The 18,739-nt window shown below is 39.1% G+C and overlaps 1 protein-coding gene across 1 annotated transcript in view; it reads right to left on the bottom strand.

The window, feature by feature from the left end:
* Positions 1-8,217, bottom strand: part of daam2 (dishevelled associated activator of morphogenesis 2) — a 143,450-nt gene extending 135,233 nt beyond the window's left edge. The window contains exon 1 of the mRNA XM_079832457.1: positions 8,078-8,217. The gene's annotated coding sequence lies outside the window, so the exon portion shown is untranslated. The remainder of the gene's footprint in view (positions 1-8,077) is intronic.
* Positions 8,218-18,739: the final 10,522 nt, after the last annotated feature.

Genomic DNA, 18,739 nt, shown 5'->3' with positions numbered 1-18,739 from the left:
TAATTGTTTTGATTTTTTTTAAATCCCTATGAACACAACCCCCATAGTGTATGACTGCAGAAATATGTTTTTATTAAAACACAGTGATGGAGCAACACATTTTTGTGGGAAAATAAATCATAAAAGTGGTTTGTTTTATCATCTTATAAATATATGAGGTGGCGAGGGGTGCCTTTTACCACACGGGGTCAAAAGTTCACCAACTTGGGAGAAAGACACCCAGTATTGATACAAATACTTATTCATAATCACTTAAGCAAAGATTGTAGTAGCTTTTTTTTTTTTTTTTTATCCATTTGTTAGACATACTATTCAAATTTGTTCATTTCGAAAAGATCTAAAGATTCTGAATGCTTTGAAGGAGATCCCATAATAATTAATATTTTATTATACTGTATGAAAAATATCATATTTGTTAATTTGAAGATGTCATGAAAAAAAACTGAAAAAGATAAGACCTTTGTCTCAAACTACATTCAATAATTTTATCAATTCTCATTTGCTACAAACAGTAAATCTATAATCTTTAAAAAGAAAAACATTAAACATAAAAGATCAACTATTTAGACACCACTTTCTGCCCTTCAACTTGGCCGAAACCCAGAAAATATCTCACGTTGAAACATGAGAACAGAAAGCATTCATGGTTTCACCCCTCATTCCCAGCGCTTGTTCGCACCACTGAGCATACAGTACATCCAGTGTGTTGGAACGCTCACTCGTGCCAACTCGTCTCACAACCCATGTGTAACTCAACACCTTTTACAAACTCATTAAGGGCATCTGATCAGATTCAGACATTTTAAACAAAGTATTAGCATGCCATCAAGGGCTACCAACAACAAATCGATAAAATCAGTAATAATCGATCATGAAAATTACAGACAACGAATTTGATTATCGATCAGACACTCCTGCACACTGTACACGGAAAACAACTGCCTGTCACATCACTTTACAGACGTACAGATTAGAATGCAGTGGATGGATGGATGGACGGAAATAAATCATAAAAGGGGTTTGTTTTGTCTTTTTTCTTATAAATTTAAGGAGGTGGCAAGGGGGGCCTTTTACGACACCGGGTCAAAATTTCACCAGCATGGAAGATAGACACCCAGTATTGATGATACAAATACTCGTTCATAATTACGTAAGCAAAGTTTGTAGTTTTGGGTTTTTTCAAAATTTGTTGGACATACTATTAAAATTTGTTCATTTCAAAAAGATTGAAAGATTCTGAATGCTTTGAAGGAGATTCCGTAATAAGAACTCAAATAGGATTGGATTGGATTGCATCTAAAATATATCACCCTAGACATTAGAATGCTTTATATTGCACTTTAAATAAATTAAAAAAACGGATGGACAGACGGACAAACAAATGAAGGAGACAGGGATGGATAGACGGACAGATGGCATCTAAAATATATCGTCCTAGACATTAGAATGCTTCATATTACTCTTCAGGATGAATTGGATGGATGGGATGGAGGAATGGCATCTGAAATATAGCATCCTAAACATTAGAGTGCTTTATGTTGCACTTATTTAAAAAAAACGAACGGACGGACAGACATTGATGGACAAACAAACAAATGGAGGAGGGAGGGATGGACGGACGGACGGATGGATGGACGGACAGACGGATGGAGAGAGGGATGGATGGATGGAAGGATGGATGGATGGAGACAGGGATGGACGGACGGACGGAGAGAGGGACGGCGGGACGGAGGGAGGGAGGGAGGGAGGGAGGGAGGGAGGGATGGATGGATGGATGGATGGATGGATGGATGGATGGATGGATGGATGGATGGATGGATGGATGGATGGATGGATGGATGGATGGATGGATGGATGGATGGATGGATGGATGGATGGATGGATGGATGGATGGATGGATGGATGGATGGATGGATGGATGGATGGATGGATGGATGGATGGATGGATGGATGGATGGATGGATGGATGGATGGATGGATGGATGGATGGATGGATGGATGGATGGATGGATGGATGGATGGATGGATGGATGGATGGATGGATGGATGGATGGATGGATGGATGGATGGATGGATGGATGGATGGATGGATGGATGGATGGATGGATGGATGGATGGATGGATGGATGGATGGATGGATGGATGGATGGATGGATTAAATCTGAAATACAGCATCTTAGAGTTAGAGTGCTTTATATTGCACTTGGATGGATGGATGGATGGATGGATAGAGGAGGCAGGGAGGGATGATGGATGGATGGAGGGAGGGAGGGAGGGATGGATGGATGGATGGATGGCATCTGAAATACAGCATCCTAGATATTAGAGTGCTTTATATTGCACTTCAAAAGGATGGATGGATAGAGGAGGCAGGGAGGGATGGATGGATGGAGGGAGAGCGGGATGGATGGATGGATGGATGGATGGATGGCATCTGAAATACAGCATCCTAGATATTAGAGTGCTTTATATTGCACTTCAAAAAAATGGATGGATGGATGGCAAAGGTATGATCACTTAGAAAAGTAACACTGTGCTTCCCTTCAACAAGCTTTTATTATTAGTGAAAATCAATTCATACATTACACACTTTCGGTCCCTGGATCACGCGTCATCACTGTTTCTCTTATAAAACACTGATGAAGTGCATTCAGTGTTAAAAACACCAGACTGACTTTCTCTAGTCTTGGCGTTGAGAGCACTTCTTTATTCTTTATTTCTATTACTAGTGCAAACACTAGGAAGTGGCGTGTTCAGTGTATATAAACACAGCAGCAGACGGGGCAGTCAGAGTAACAAACACTAGGACCGCTCGCTTTGCTCACTGCAACCATAACATGCCAAGAACGGCCACCACTAACACACAAGAACAGGCCTGTGTAAAGCAGACAGGCGACCAGTGGCGAGGAGACAAAGGCATCCAGTGTGTTTCTAGCACAGACGCTTGGATGCTATTAATAAATGCTTCCAGATTTTCCTGCAGTCAACTCTCTTTGGCTAACACACACCAGCTGGGCACAGGGGGTTGTAACTACAGGCTGTGATTGGCAGAGAGGGCTGTAGAGATACTGTATATTGTGCTGAGTTGCTAATTATTGACAGACCTCAGAGGAGCAGTGTCAACAACGTCCACAGAGCCACTACACTTCACTAAACTAGAGAGAGCTGTCCAGCAGAAGCTTTAATAAACAACAAGTAATGTAACTTGTAAAGTGCATTGTGCCAATGGAGGCCTTTCTGAGCCATCAGATTTCAACTAAAATACATTCATTTGTGTTCCAAAGGTTCCGGGTGAACGACATGAGGGTAATTAATGACAGAATTTTCATTTTTGGGTGAACTAACCCTTTAAATCAGGATAACATTCTTAATTTTGTACAAAACTATTCAATTGAATTATTCTGAATATAAAAAACAAACCAAAACAAGTAATTCAGTTTAATTGATTATTTTTATTTAGTGAAACACTATTTTTACATTTTTCTTATTGGCTAGCCAGAAGATGGTTTTGTTACATCCATGGCATACCCAAAGTAGTTGTTTTTTATTATTAGAAACAACTTTAATTGTTATTAGCAGGTCCTCACCCCAAGCACACGCTCTACACTTCACCACAATGGTAACCTTCAAAAACTTTTAAATACCAACATAATAAAATATTAAGCATTAAAAAGTCTCTCCATTTTCTCATCTTGTTAAAAATGAACTTTATTTAAACATTTACTCTCTGAATTCAGCCCCTTTGAAAAGCATGATGGGAAGTGAAAGTCTTGTTATTTCAAAATGAAAACTTCAAGTTATGTCAAAGAGTAACGGTTTTAAGTCAGTTTAACAGGAATCAATTACATTTTGAATTACACACAGAACCAGAAACCTGAGATAATTGTGTTAAATCAAGATGAATTGCTTAAATAAAGTGAACAGCATCATAAAATAATTATTTGAGTGAACCTTTTGAGAGTAAAATTCAAGCACTTTCAAGGGCTTAACACTTTTTACAGCACTTCAAAGCTCTAAATATTATCCAACTGTAATGTTTTTTTTTTTATGTGATGGTTTGTAGGTGTAGGAAAACGATCACTGTGCCAAACAAACACTTTTTTTATTTTATTTAAAAAAAAACACCACCACCACGGTAACCCCCAAAACTCCAACATGACAAAAACATTTCTAAATCCTAATTTAATAGAACATTAGCATTCTGGGAACTAGAAATCTCCTTACCCCCCAGTAAGTAGATTGTACACAATAAAATTAAGTTGTGATAAAATGTTCATTTAAATATATTGATCAAGCAGCAAACATCCTCGAAACAACAACGGTCATGCCTGATGTAGACAACGCGGTTATAAAACTACCCTAAAATATGAAATATGAGAAAAATTGCTAATTTATGTTGCAATATTATGGAAAAATACGTCATCACCATGTGAAAAGGGTTCAATGCAACAGCCAAACCCAGCAGTAAATATTTTAAGTAAATGTAACCTAAATAGTATGTTGGAAATGCACACGCCTACAAAGCCTTGTCTAGATTACTCAAGTGCGATATATTTTTTTATGTTACACTTACAGCCTCAATGATTCATTTTGCAGTAGTTGGTGGCAGAGGAGCACTTATTGCACTTATTTGTGCTCCTTTTATATTCACTGAAGCTGTCGTCAGTTCAGTGTTATACTATAGAAGGACAAAGGTGCATTTAGACTATTTATATTTTCCCTATAAAAATAGGTTTTTGCACATGTTGTTAGTAAAAGTTAATTTTATCTGTTCAAGCTCAGTGCTTCACTGTTATATTTCCAATAAACAAACATTCTCAAACAAACTCTCAAATGTTAGTCTGGTGTCCAATCACAATCTTATAGTAAAATAGCATTACTATTTTTAACACTTATTCTCTTTATATTTTATTAAAATGTTGGCTTGTCCTGCACTGTGATATGTGAATGCATGAATGGACATATATCCAGACATGAGCGATATTGAAATTTGTGTGGCTTATTGAGAAGAGGTGCTAAGAAATCATATATATTGTCACATGTGAAAAAAAAAGGGATTGAATCATATGCATCATAAGTTGATTCATTATTGACACCTGACACATGAATCAGACTTAAAATGGGCTGTTTTGGCTTTGACCAGTAAGGAAACACCTAGCAACCACCCAAAACAAAACCCAATGCCCTACAAACCACCAAGAACTGGGCAAGTTGTCAGGCCAACTCCAACATCATGGCAAGCACAGGCAAGCTCCATTCATTTGCTTTTAAGAATTTTTTCTAAAAAAAATAAATCTGGTCTTTTTTAAAGGAATTTAGCCGTTCCTCTAGTGCCAAAAACCATTGAAGAAAGATACCCCATATTCCTCGCATAGGTATAGTGCATGTTTACTTTCTATTAGTTTTGGCGTGTTGGTGCTAATGTCAATCAACATCTGGAGACACACTGCATGTTTCCAGAAGCTGCTGTCCCGTACGGAAGCAGCCGGCAGAACACCTACGTTCTCACTTTACTTGTATCCCAGCCAGAAGCCCTGCCAACCACAACACCAGAGTCTGAGCAGCTGACATCAGTGACTTCCATCTCGCTCACTGGGTAAGCATACATGTGTGAACAATGCCCATATGCATGGACGTGATTTATCAACCCTGGGACTTTTTCCTCCAAAAAAAAACCCTCGCTTGGTCAGAAGAATACAGCCGCTGAGAGGCAACTGACACAAAGAAAACTCTGAACAATTGTGGTGTAGGGGTGATTCTATAATTGCAAGTACAGTACATTTGGAGTCCAAAATCATTATTTATTTCAGATTTTTTTCAAATGGTTATGTTTAATTTTTTTTTTTTTTTATATATATTTACTCGTTGTCATGGATCACAAGATTTTACAGGCCATAACAATATAATATTTTCTGTACATAGCTGAAAATCATAATTTTTTGCTGTCCAAATTAATTTCCCATCATGCATCGTGTAACCATAATATTGTATTTTACTTTTATTTTGGTAATATTTATTTTATTTATGAAAGCCATAAATAGTAATTTTGCTAATTCTACAACATTAAATCATAAACTTTTATCTTACAAAAATGTGTGTGCATAAATCTTTCATCTACTCTGTTACCGTATCATACTTTGCCATTAAATTGGTGGGATTATCTCCCACAACTATGTAAAATACAGGAAATGATGTCACTTTCCCTCACTGATAAAATCTGAAGCGCTCTATGAGAAAATATTTCATCTAAAAAGTTCTTACACCAAGAGTTTTGTAAAACGTCAAAATACACAATATCAAAAGGAAAACAGAATTTATCACTGATCACACAGTGGGTTGTATAAAATATGTCATTAGTGCCATGTGCTCTTAGCATTTATGCTAGCAAGTGCAGTGTTTGGCTAAAAAGTTTAAAATAGTCAATTCTGCTACATACTGTCAACATTATTACTGTTAATAATGTAACAAAATTGACTAATGTTGACAGTATGTAGCAGAATTGACCGTAACAGAGTTGACAAACAATACTAGAGAAGAAAGAGGGGGGGGGGGGAAATCGGTTTATTTGTTTGTTATTTTTTTCATTAAAAGTAAAAAAATAAATGTAAATAAATAAATGAATTTACTATGTTTTATTGTTAGTGAACTTTTTTTTTTTTTTTTTTTTTTTTTTTTGTATCTCCAATTATAGAATTATCCTGCGTTCCAGGCAGGTTTTTGAGCCCGTAAGTTACAACTTCAAACCACAACTCACGACTTTGTCCAGGCAAAGTCACGACAAACTGTCTGAGTGCAAGGAATTGTGGTAGCTAGATGTAAACAAAGCATGAAGGACCGTACGGGGCTTATGCTCATTTACAATCATTTCTATCGCCAAAGGGGTTTACTCCTTGCTTATTGGAGCGAAACTGAGGAGAAGAAATGGCGCATATGGCAAGAGAAGCTGCTATACCTTTTATTTTACGTTGTATTTGTTTCATAAACACCGCATCCATAGGGGCTGCCATTGTTGTTTCGCGGGCTATGTGACGTCAGATCTCGTAACTGGGAGTACATCGATCTAGAGTTCACGGGTGGGAAGTCACGGGTTTGACTGCCGTTCCAGTGCACTTTCACGGGTAGAAGGTTGGAAAAACACGGGTTACGGGTTGCCTGGAACACAGCATTACTCACATAAACACAAAATGGGCTAACTAAAGCTGCAAGCTGGCCCAGTTATTAAGTATGGGGGAAAAACGAGTTGGCATTGGTATTTTGTAATAATTTTAAGTGACACACCAACGTCCTATGTGAACACAAAACTTTGCATGACAATTAAAATCTGCCCTTTAGTATACTTTCTTCTTTTTTTACAAACTACAAAGCCACTTGACTTTATTCATCGGCTGCCAACATATGGGCAGAATTATGGTAACAAACAAAAGGATATTACATGAGTATTGTGCATAAAAGAGTTATATATAGTGTATTTGGTCAGATACAATAAAAGAGACAATGTGACAAGACAATTTTAAGAACGTTAAATCATATACACACAGTTTTTCCTGTGTATGTTTTTAGTATGTTTTGTGATTTGTAATTTTCCCCAATGTGGAAAGAGGGAAACAGCGCCCTCTACTCGCCATGAAAAAAATACAGCCACGGACTACTACACTTTACAACACCGGCAATTTGATTTTTGATTGAAATCTAACTGCACAACATAGTGTTTGTAATCACATTTCGGATACAAAAATGTAAAAGTAAAAGAACAACGCTCTTATTCACAAAAGCAATCATTCACCTACTGCCATGAACGCCGAGTGTCATCTGAAATGTCCACATGTATCATTCCCAAAACGCTGCAGGGATTTGCAATGGGAAAAACAGACAGCAGCCTCTAATATTAGGCTACAACAACAAAAAGGGAAATTCTGATGTGCATTTTGTTTAAGGTTCATATCTAAAGAAGTAAACAGGATATGTCCAAATGTAACCAAGATGCTGTGAAATATGTAATGTCTGCAACGTTAGCTGAGCAGTCATCATGAAAAAGCATCGCACGGCTGGCACAAATCAGCAGGGCTTGTTTACTTACCGTATATCTTCATATTTGAGAGAAAGGCGCTGTCCAAATTGTAATCCGTTTGTGTTGATGCCGTCAATTTAGCGTTGTGACTTCAGAAGTGGCAGTGAGTGAAGGAAGAGCGCGTCTCACTCACCATCAGTCCAAGCGGCACACACGCCTACCTAAAGTCTCTCTTAAAGACACAGTTCCATCATTCCTACAACCAAATCAACTGGGATACTAGAACCACCAAGTGTGAAATAAAGCAACAACTGACTTGATGTAAAGCCAATAGTTATATCCTCCTGAGACACTTTTGAATTGAGTATTGTTTTCATGTTATATGTCCTCTGTAGTGGACACCAGGGGTGCAATGCAAAGCCAGACAGGACGCAAGTGATTTTTGGTAGTTTCAGCTCGACGCAGTTATCTCACATCTAGCGCCACGTTGTTTAAAAAGCATGAGCTGTGTCCGAAATCGAATGCTTCTCTACTAGCCTGACGTACTCAGATTCTAGTCAGAATATGAGTCTGATACTGCTCCGTTGGGCTGTGATTATGGGGGCGTTTCACCCGAACCTGGAAAGAAAATGTCCTCAATAGGGTGACCAGACGTCCCAAAAAATTCGGGACAGTCCCGAAATCTAAACTGTTGTCCCGAATCCCGAATCTGGCCCTAATTGTCCCGAAAATTATACTTAAAGGGTTAGTTCACCCAAAAATGAAAATTCTGTCATTAATTACTCACCCTCATGTCGTTGGACACCCGTAAGACCTCCGTTCATATTCGGAACACAAATGAAGATATTTTAGTTGAAAGCTGATGGCTGAGAAAGGCTTCACACAGGCCTCCATTGGCATTCAGTACATTGACACTTCCAAGATCCATGAAAGGCACTTAAAACGTCGTTACAAAGTCTATCTCACCACAGTGGCTCTACAATAATCATACAATGCGACGACAATAGTTTTTGTGCGCAAAAAAAAATCAAAATAACACCTTTATTAAACTTGTTCTCGACTTCCGTGTGTGCCTCCACGACGCATGCGCGAGAATATGACGTAGCGCCGGTGTTCGGGAATCCATGAAATACACACTTTAACCCCATTTTGAGCACTACGCCGAGACCTAAAGCACGATCAATGTAGAATCCAACAGCTTAGACACGCGCGTCTTCCTCTGCTCGTAAACAAATCGCTTCTGGGTCATATGTCCGAACGCTGGATCTGCGTCATATTCTCGCGCATGCGTCGTGGAGGCACACACGGAAGTCGAGAACAAGTTGGATAAAGGTGTTATTTTGATTTTTTTTTGCGCACAAAAACTATTGTCGTCGCATCGTAAGATTATTGTAGAGCCACTGTGGTGAGATAGACTTTGTAACGACGTTTTAAGTGCCTTTCATGGATCTTGGAAGTGTCAATGTACTGAATGCCAATGGAGGCCTGATTGAAGCCTTTCTCAGCCATCAGCTTTCAACTAAAATATCTCCATTTGTGTTCCGAATATGAACGGAGGTCTTACGGGTGTCCAACGACATGAGGGTGAGTAATTAATGACAGAATTTTCATTTTTGGGTGAACTAACCCTTTAAGGAAAATCTTTTGTTTAAGCTAAAAAAGCAAAAACGGCTCTGCAGGTACGGCAGGTACGGCTCTGCAGGTGCAAAGACGATATGGCCTTTTTGTCCCCTTTTTGTTTTAAGCCTTGATGAAGAGAGCTCAAGTTGCTGCAGCCATGAGGAGGACAGTGATGCACGCGTAAAGGAGTGATTGATCGCAGCACTGTGTACAACAAAACACTTCACTACACAATTATTTCGTTATTTTCGTTTAAGCTTATTAGCGTTAGGCTATACAGAAAGGTCTGATTTACGCAGTTACTTACAACAGTCATTGTTTTTGTGTTTTTTTCACAATGACATTTGAGTTCACAATTTTAATGTTGTTTTTTTTGTGGCAGACTAAAGACTAATGACAGACTGTTGATCTTTGAATAAAAATATGTTTGGTTCAGGTTTGAAATTCATTATCTTTTATTATAGGCTACGCAGTCTAAAGCCGCGTTTCCACCAAAATTACCCGGAACAATTTGTACCAGGAACTTTTTTTACAGGAACCCCCCAGATCTGCTACTGTCTGCGTTTCTACTGTGGTCTAAAGTACCGGGAAGATAAAGCAAAATAGTCCGGTGATGTAGGACTGCGCGCGGCTGCTCCTCCCAGCCAGCGATGGACAGTAATCATTTTTGCACCATACTGTCTGCAACAATAACGGGGAGATGCAAGCAGCTCTGCTTTTGGTAGTTATGTAACATTATTGGTTTAATAAAGAGGTCATTAACAAAACGCCAGAAAAGAGACGAGCGCTGATACTAAAGCGTATTCTGAAAGCTCGTAAAGCTAGATTTAAAATAAGACAACGTATGTTATTATCGGCTATTACGGACATTGACCGTGAGATTGCTAAGACGAACGCACGCCATCGGACAGAAAGAGCGAGACTGATATTTACTGAACGCAGAACGAACAAACCTCGCAAAAGACTTTTAAAACTGCCGGTTGAAATAAAATGCGGCGTGAGTTCAACCAGTCAGCATGTTCAGCGCCCAAGTCCCACCCCCAAAAGTTCCCGAACTTTGAAAAAGTACCTCGGGAGCAGGGCCGTTTGGAGGGGGAAATATTTACCCGGAACTTCATTTAGACCCTGCGGTTGAAACACATCGAGAACCACCCCAAAGTTCCTAGTTCCTGGGGAAAGTTCCTGCGGTGGAAACGCGGCTTAATATCAAAGCCCCCCCACCGCCCCGAATTTCAGCCAATCTCATCTGGTCACCCTAATTGGATAGACTTACAACCAATCAGAGCAACAGAGTTACGACGCATAGTTGTCAACAGAACTCAACTGCACGTGCGCTGGAATTTAGGAAACACAGAGTACTTACCAACACGATCATCATTTTTGAGAGAAAATACGAACAAGTTCTCCATTTAGTGAACGAATTCAACCCAAGCGCTCTTTGGTGACGTGGATGTCACTGTTGATCATCTGTCCATCATCGTATAAAGCCCGCCCTTACAATTTGATTGGTCTGAACAGCTCTGGTTCCAGCATAGTTGCTCCACAACGGATCAAGTCCAGGCCGAACTTTTATTCTTGAGTCCCAGGAGGAGAGCTAAAGTTGATGTTTTTGTCTTTTGAAAGACTATAATAGCTGATAGTGAGACTTGTGATGCTGTATTATTCTGCTAGTTAAAATGTATTATGCACTAGAACCGTTCGTTGCTGTCAGGCCCCGGGCAGAAACATATGCTCAAAACTGCCACTTTTCGGGAAATGGAAAGAAAACGGTGTATTTTTAAAATAATTAAACACTGCGTTGTCAAAGATGATATTTGAGGCTTTTTATGGTCTGCACGGCCCTGACACTAGTAGACAAACAATATATTAAAGTCACCATGAAATCAAATTGGACGTTTTTTTGGCTTTTAGTATGAATGTTAGCCTTAGCCTTACTGTCCTCTGTAAACTAGTGTTGCTCCAAAACAATGACAACATTTGCATTTAGAAGATATAAGTGTTCAAATCTTACAGTCTCTCACCAATATGGATCAATGGTTTTGATGACATCACTTTGCACTTCAGCTTCTCATCAGATTTTCTGTCCAATCAAATGCTCTCTGGAATCTGAAGCCCCGCTCCCTACATTATAAACACACGCTGAAGCTGTGGCTGAAATTGCTCACTTGTTCACACATTTACTGTTTTCTACATGGTGAGTGACACATGGTAAATTATATAGGGGATAGAGAACGATCAGACAGTTCACTATATAGGGGATAGGGAATGATCAGACAGTGCACTATATAGGGGATAGGGAACGATCAGACAGTGCACTATATAGGGGATAGGGAACGATCAGACAGTGCACTATATAGGGGATAGGGAACGATCAGACAGTGCACTATATAGGGGATAGGGAACGATCAGACAGTGCACTATATAGGGGATAGGGAACAATCAGACAGTGCACTATATAGGGGATAGGGAACGATCAGACAGTGCACTATATAGGGGATAGGAAACGATCAGACAGTGCACTATATAGGGGATAGGGAACAATCAAACAAATATGTTTTCCATTGCGGTGAATGAGGTCTGGTCTCACGTCAGTGTCATGTGAACCGACGCAGTTCATGCCCAGAGAGACAAGAGCACATAGCGGATCATGTGATCGAGTCGCACAGACCATAAAACCTATCGGACCCGTTTGAATTCTACACAGAATTATGTATTTTAAAGCAATACGGAGGATATTAGGAGGAGAAACGGTTAGAGATTAAGAGGAAACTGTGGTTTTACTGAGCTCAACGGCTCTAAACTGTGATATAAACTAAACGCTATTGGCTATTTAAAAAAGCGGAGGAGCTGTTAGATATGTCCCGCCCTGTCTTTCTGTTTCAGTGGAAATTATGTCAACACATTGAATAATGCAGCACATTTCAAGGCACTTCAGTGGGACTTAATTTTTGTTTAATCATACCCTCATTGGGGGCTTTGCCCCCCTAATGTTGAAATGCTAGAATCGCCCCTGCTTTTCAGCTCTCTGTCCATCCCTCTAGATTCCTCCCAAACTCTTAGAGAGAGAGAAAGACAGACAGAGAGAGAGAGAGAGAGAGAGAGAGAGAAAGACAGACAGAGAGAGAGAGAGAGAGAGAGAGAGAGAGAGAGAGAGTTGGCGTTGGCATTATCTGTGGGCCTGCTAACCAACGCTCTCTATTTTTACTCTGCATTTAGGGTGGTTAGCAGCATGCTGTGGACTCCACAGGCAGACCCGCTGCTCTCCAGTGCCAGAGGCTGTGCTGGATGTTCCAGCCTACCCAGGACAGCTAAATCTGAACTCGCTGAGGTTAGAATAGCAGCTGGGTGAAATAGTCGAGCACCCTCCAAAATCCCACAGAAGTAGGAATAACTCAGGGCGGATCATCGGTTTATAAATCTTTCATCTTTAAAACTTTCATGAGAGCATGTTTGATGACAGATTGATCAAATGCAGATTTTATAAAAAGATAAATGGAGAGGATGATCTGTACCAAATATCTACAGAAAGTAAAGAAGCAGCCAGAGAGCTAAACGTACAGGTGTTTTTCATTGCATTCCACTAACCATGAGACTAGAGGACACCTTCATGGGAGGCCCTGATATAATGTCCATAACACAGCAAAATTCCCAAAGAAACATTTCTATAAAAGGTAATGGTATGCACCTAAAAGCTTTGGCAAAGTGAACAGCGCACATCACAGATTACTTTGGCTCCGTTTCCGTAAGCAGATATCAAAATGTTATCAGGAAAGCCCCAAAGTTGTTATGGCTTTCAACAGCTTAATGAAACCATTTTTAAATAAAATCAAACATACTTTCAACGCAAGAAATACAAGATCACAAGATATTTAGTCTGGTAGATCAACAATTCAGAATTTATTCAGAATTGTTTATCATTAAAAAAAACTAAAAGAAAAGTATACTCTTTAGGATGTATGGTTATGATTATGAAATGTATTACAGTAGTAATATAGCCAGAGGCAATTATAATTATATACAAGGAGTTCAGAATGCAGAGAGTTGTATATAAGCCTATACAAGATATTGTTGCTTGACGTCTTTAAGAATCAATATTTCTGATTATAATTTTTTTTTTTTATTAATGATTGCACACTCCCAACTTCCCAAGTAATATATCATTGTCCTTTAATAAATATTGCTTGTATTATCGAACTAAACATGTAAAAAAAAAAATACCACTTTTACCACGATTTAAAAGCTGATGTTGGTCTTGTTGATTTACTTAATGCATGCCATGACACATAACAGACATGATGCACAAGCATGCAACGAAGGATATTTTATAAGTGTTATGCCACTGAAATGTAGACTTAAATAGAGTTTAGACTCAAGTCTGCTTCTGGATCAGTGCTTTTATTGGCTATTGTGTTAAATATATGCTACTATATACATTGTATGAAGCTCTAACAAGATGATGTGTGACCATTCACAACATGTTAGCATAACACAGACAGGTGAACAAAGAGCGTTCATGTGTATTAAGACAGGTTCTTCAACATAATTTTTTGGTGTGAAATTTCCGGCTCATAGCCTTTAGTTTCTTTTTGAGAACACCAGCAGAAAACTTTAAAACATTTCAGAATGTTGATTCTTAAGTGAAATGAACATACAGAGGATTGAAGAGATGCATATCTCCAATGACAATCTTGTCTGTCATATACCATCTGTCATTCTCATCAACTTAGACAAAACATGTCACATCTTGTGTTGTTTTGTTAGAACTTCCAGTAAAGTCACCAAACAACAACAGTTTTGCTTTCACTTCTTGGCACCTTGTGATATATGAACCTGCAAAATGCCAGGGTTGTCACATGACAACACTCTCTGCAACAGATCTGAGCAGGCCCTGATGGAAATGGTCAAGGTGTTCAACTCTGAGCCCTTATGGGTGGGATCACACCCATTATACTTACGGAACTGCTGTATGGCGGATATCGGAAATGTCAGCATCATTTAACAGTGTTGTATCCATGCATGGCAAAAATATCAGGTTTACTGGAAGGATGGGAACAAAAGCAGATGGAAGCCTAACTCAGTCTTTATTAGCACTTCAAACAGAAAAGACTAGAGATGAGCCAAATCCGAAAATTGGGGTCAGACCAGAGAGACAGTCCATATAGTGATCAGATCCAGGAAGACAATAGAGGAGTCAGACATGCGAGAAGATCATTATGAAGTGAACAACTAGACTGGGTAAACCCAGCCTAACTTGCCGGCGGTTTGATTTCGCCCTGCAACTCAGTCTGGAAACCTGTACATTCATTTCTACTGCTTCTGTTACACTTTTGCAGGACCAATCACAGACTGGCTTATCCACCTGGTATGCTATTGGCGGGTTTAACACAATGACGGATAGAGAAGGGATGGATCGTTGCCCATTGATCACACCTCGTGGTCTGATTGGTTGAAGGACTATCCAATTGCGTACAGAGTAATTTTAATTATGCTCGTTGATCACGCCTCTGGTGCAGTAGAAAATACAGAGCAGACTCCCCAGACCAATGTTCAATCTTAAATTGAATATGGTCTGGTGATAGCCAGACAAGTGAACAGCAGCATAAACAGGGCAAATCAGTATCAAGGTCAATGTCTAGCAGGTCAATACAGCAATCAGTGCCAAGGGATATTCCAACAATCAGAACCAGTGACAAGAGTGAGAGTCAGCACTGGGATGGGTAATCCATTGACCGTGTGTTCTGGTGAGACCAAAAACTACAGTACTAACTGGGCCGAAGACTGCAGTATTGTAGTCAAGTCACCTTCCTTTATATAGCGCTTTTTCCAAACAGATCGCTTCAATGACCGTGTTTCCACAGCGGAAACTTTCTCTAGGAACTACAACAAAAAAAAGGAGTACAAAATTGTACCTTGTGAGGTACAAGTGTCCGTCACTGGGGTGGCACCCTTAAGGGTACATTTTTGTACCTCTAAGTCAAGGGTAGGCAAGTTCGGTCCTAGAGAGCTGATGTCCTGCAGAGTTTAGCTCCAACCCTACTAAGCCACCACAGTATAAAACTTATGGCTCCCAGCATGCATTGCAGCATTAAGTTTGTCACCATTGTTGAGATTCATATGCTGATTCTTCATATCTGTGTGCGTCTAAACTTTTTTCCCCCTAGAATGAATTTAAACATCAGAATTCAGATTGTCTGATCTGTGGCAAGAAAGGATTGTTGGTGAATATTATTTATTAATATTTTTAGTCAGTGATGAGTTCAGTCGAACATTTTTCTACATGATAATTTTTGTTTATGGCTTCTTTTGATTTGAACAGATTATGTGTTTTGTTAATGCTGTAACAAAAACCACAAACTTACATAAAAAGCCAAGAGTCAAACTGCCCAACTAAAGGAACACTGATCACCATAATGGTGATCACGTTCAGTTAAAAATCAACATCTAAACCTCTGTAAATTCTCAATAAGCGCTTCTATAGATGTCTTTCAGGGTCGGAGCCAAACTCTGCAGGACAGCGGCTCACTTGGACCGAACTTGCCTACCCCTGCACTAACTAGAGGAAACCAATGGTATAATTGTACCCTAAGGACCAATTGTGTACCTTTAAAAGGTACAGTTATACGTTTTGTTCCCCTAGGAAAAAAATTGTACCTCCACTGTACCCTTTTTTCTGAGAGTGTAGGGACTTTTGAGTGGTACTCACTCAGTATGTTTGGAACCGGGGTCTAAATAAAGTTCCGGGTAAAGATTTCCCCCTCAAAATGGCCCTGTTTGTGAGGTAGTACTTTATCAAAGTTCAGGAACTTTTGGGGGTGGGACTTGGGCGATGAACATGCTGATTGGTTGAGCTCACGCAGCATTTTATGTCAACATAAAAGTCTGTTGCGGTGCGTGCAGTAAGAATCATTTGCTATTCAAATCATCAATGGAGTTTAAAAAAACAACCGATGGACCAACGACGAGGTTCTTTATTTATTACATTTGTTTGCGGAGGACGAATTCCAGTGGGCTCTGGAAAGTCGCGCACAGTTCTATGTTACCGGAATAATCTTCACTGTACTTTAGACCGCGATGAAAACGCAGACAGCAGCAGGTCTGGGGGAAAAAGAGTTCCTGGGACAAATTTTTCTGGGTAATTTTGGTGGAAACAGGGCTCAAGTTTGTTTCAGCTGTACAGCTGATCTAGCAGAAAATAGTGTCATAGTCTAACTTAAAGGGGTGGTTGATTATGATTTGATGACACTTTTTTTTTAACTTTAGTTAGTGTGTAATGTTGCTGTTTGAGCATAAACAACATCTGCAATTTTACGACGCTCAAAGTTCAAAGCAAAGGGAGATTTTAAGGACTAAAACAAACGGCTGCAAGGGACTACAATGAGCTTCTTCCTGGGTTAGTGACATCACAAACCCTAAAATTTAACACACAACAAAGGGGTGAGGCCATTTTGGGCTACTTTAGAGAAGAGGAAGAGTTGTTGTTGTCGAGCACATTTAGGTCTTTTCACATTTATTGCAATACAGTACGAACACAAATGCAATAGCATGTCATAAAAGCAAGACGACAACATAAGTTATAATATTATATTATATATAATAATTAAACTAAACTTAGTCTCAGCCTCAGACGTCATGCCCACGGACTGTTGTATGATCTTTAGATATATCCAGCCAGAAAATCTACAAACATACAGAGGAACAGTCAAGATCACATGATCTGTAGCATCAGAACTGATGAATCTTTTGTTTTACTATCTAATATGACCTGGTGTTGAAGTTTATCTTAAAACTACTTTTGTTAGTGAGATGTTAGTGAGATGTTGGTGAGTTGTTAGTGAGATGTTGGTGAGTTGATAGTGAGATGTTGGTGAGTTGATAGTGAGATGTTGGTGAGTTGTTAGTGAGATGTTGGTGAGTTGATAGTGAGATGTTGGTGAGTTGTTAGTGAGATGTTTTGGTCATTATAAACCTATATGATTGATGAATGCTATGTCAGCGCTCACGGTTAGTTTCATTGCAAGATCATGGAATCAATCAGACAGTCAATAACCAAATAAATACATATAGATAAAATAAAGCAGCCAGTAAAATATTGGCAATGACTGACAGCGCTTGTGTCACTTGATATGATTGATATTTGCTCCAGTCAGACTCCAGGAAGGCAGTCAAGCACTTTAAAAGAGACAGACTTAAGTGAACAAACAATATAAGGCAGTGCATGGAAGTGAATGAGAAAGATTGGCTCATTTAAAAGATTTAAACAGCACTACAGGAGTAATAATTGTGTTTTAGAAGGCTATCACCTAGGTTCAGAACATGGTCTACAGTATTTATGATAGTGGGAAGTGATGCCCCCTGGGGGCGTTTTACCCCACAGACTAGATTTGGAAAAACAAAAAGTTATGTACATTCTGAAAATATAATTATATTTTCCTTAAATAACAAGTATTCTCAAACTATAGGCCTTGCTCTTCCCATTTCAATTTAAAACTGTGATGAAATCCGTTTTCTCTCAGGTACTTCACCAGTGTAAGCTTCGCTGTGAAAACTTCTACATCACTCTGGTCAAAGTAGTACATAGCAACAACAAAAACTTATCCTGATTTTATCTAGTGGTTATTTTTTGATTTTGGCATTTTACCCCATGGGGGCGTTTTCCCCCACTCAATGTTCAAACATGGAGCCTATATTATGGAAGCCGTCATAATATAGGTCATAATATGGACAATTTATTCACTTCATTAAAAGGATTAGACAGACATTTCAGTTGAAATTAAGGTTATTCAATGAAATCTTCTCCTTCAGGTTGTGTTTTTTCATCATTGGAGAAACCCTTGAGATGAACGGGAATGATCTCTTCTGATGTTATAGTTAAAATGGTTTTCTGAATTTCTGTCATGTATTTATCTGTTTAAATGATACACATCATTGTAATTATCAATCAGTGTTTTCAAAACCCTGGATATTTTAGGTTAGTGCGTCCTCTTCTGGTCACTATGAAAGTCACGAGTAGATCTTTTTTGTTCCACTGAAGGAAGTCATAAGAAACATAAACATTTTTTGGGGATCTATTCCTTTAAATGAGCCTCTGTATGCATTATTATAGAGTCATGC

Source organism: Gobio gobio (genome assembly GCF_949357685.1).
Source record: "Gobio gobio genome assembly, chromosome: 13".
NCBI classification, from domain to species: Eukaryota; Metazoa; Chordata; class Actinopteri; order Cypriniformes; family Gobionidae; genus Gobio; species Gobio gobio.
This window is presented reverse-complemented; position numbering and strand designations above follow the sequence as displayed.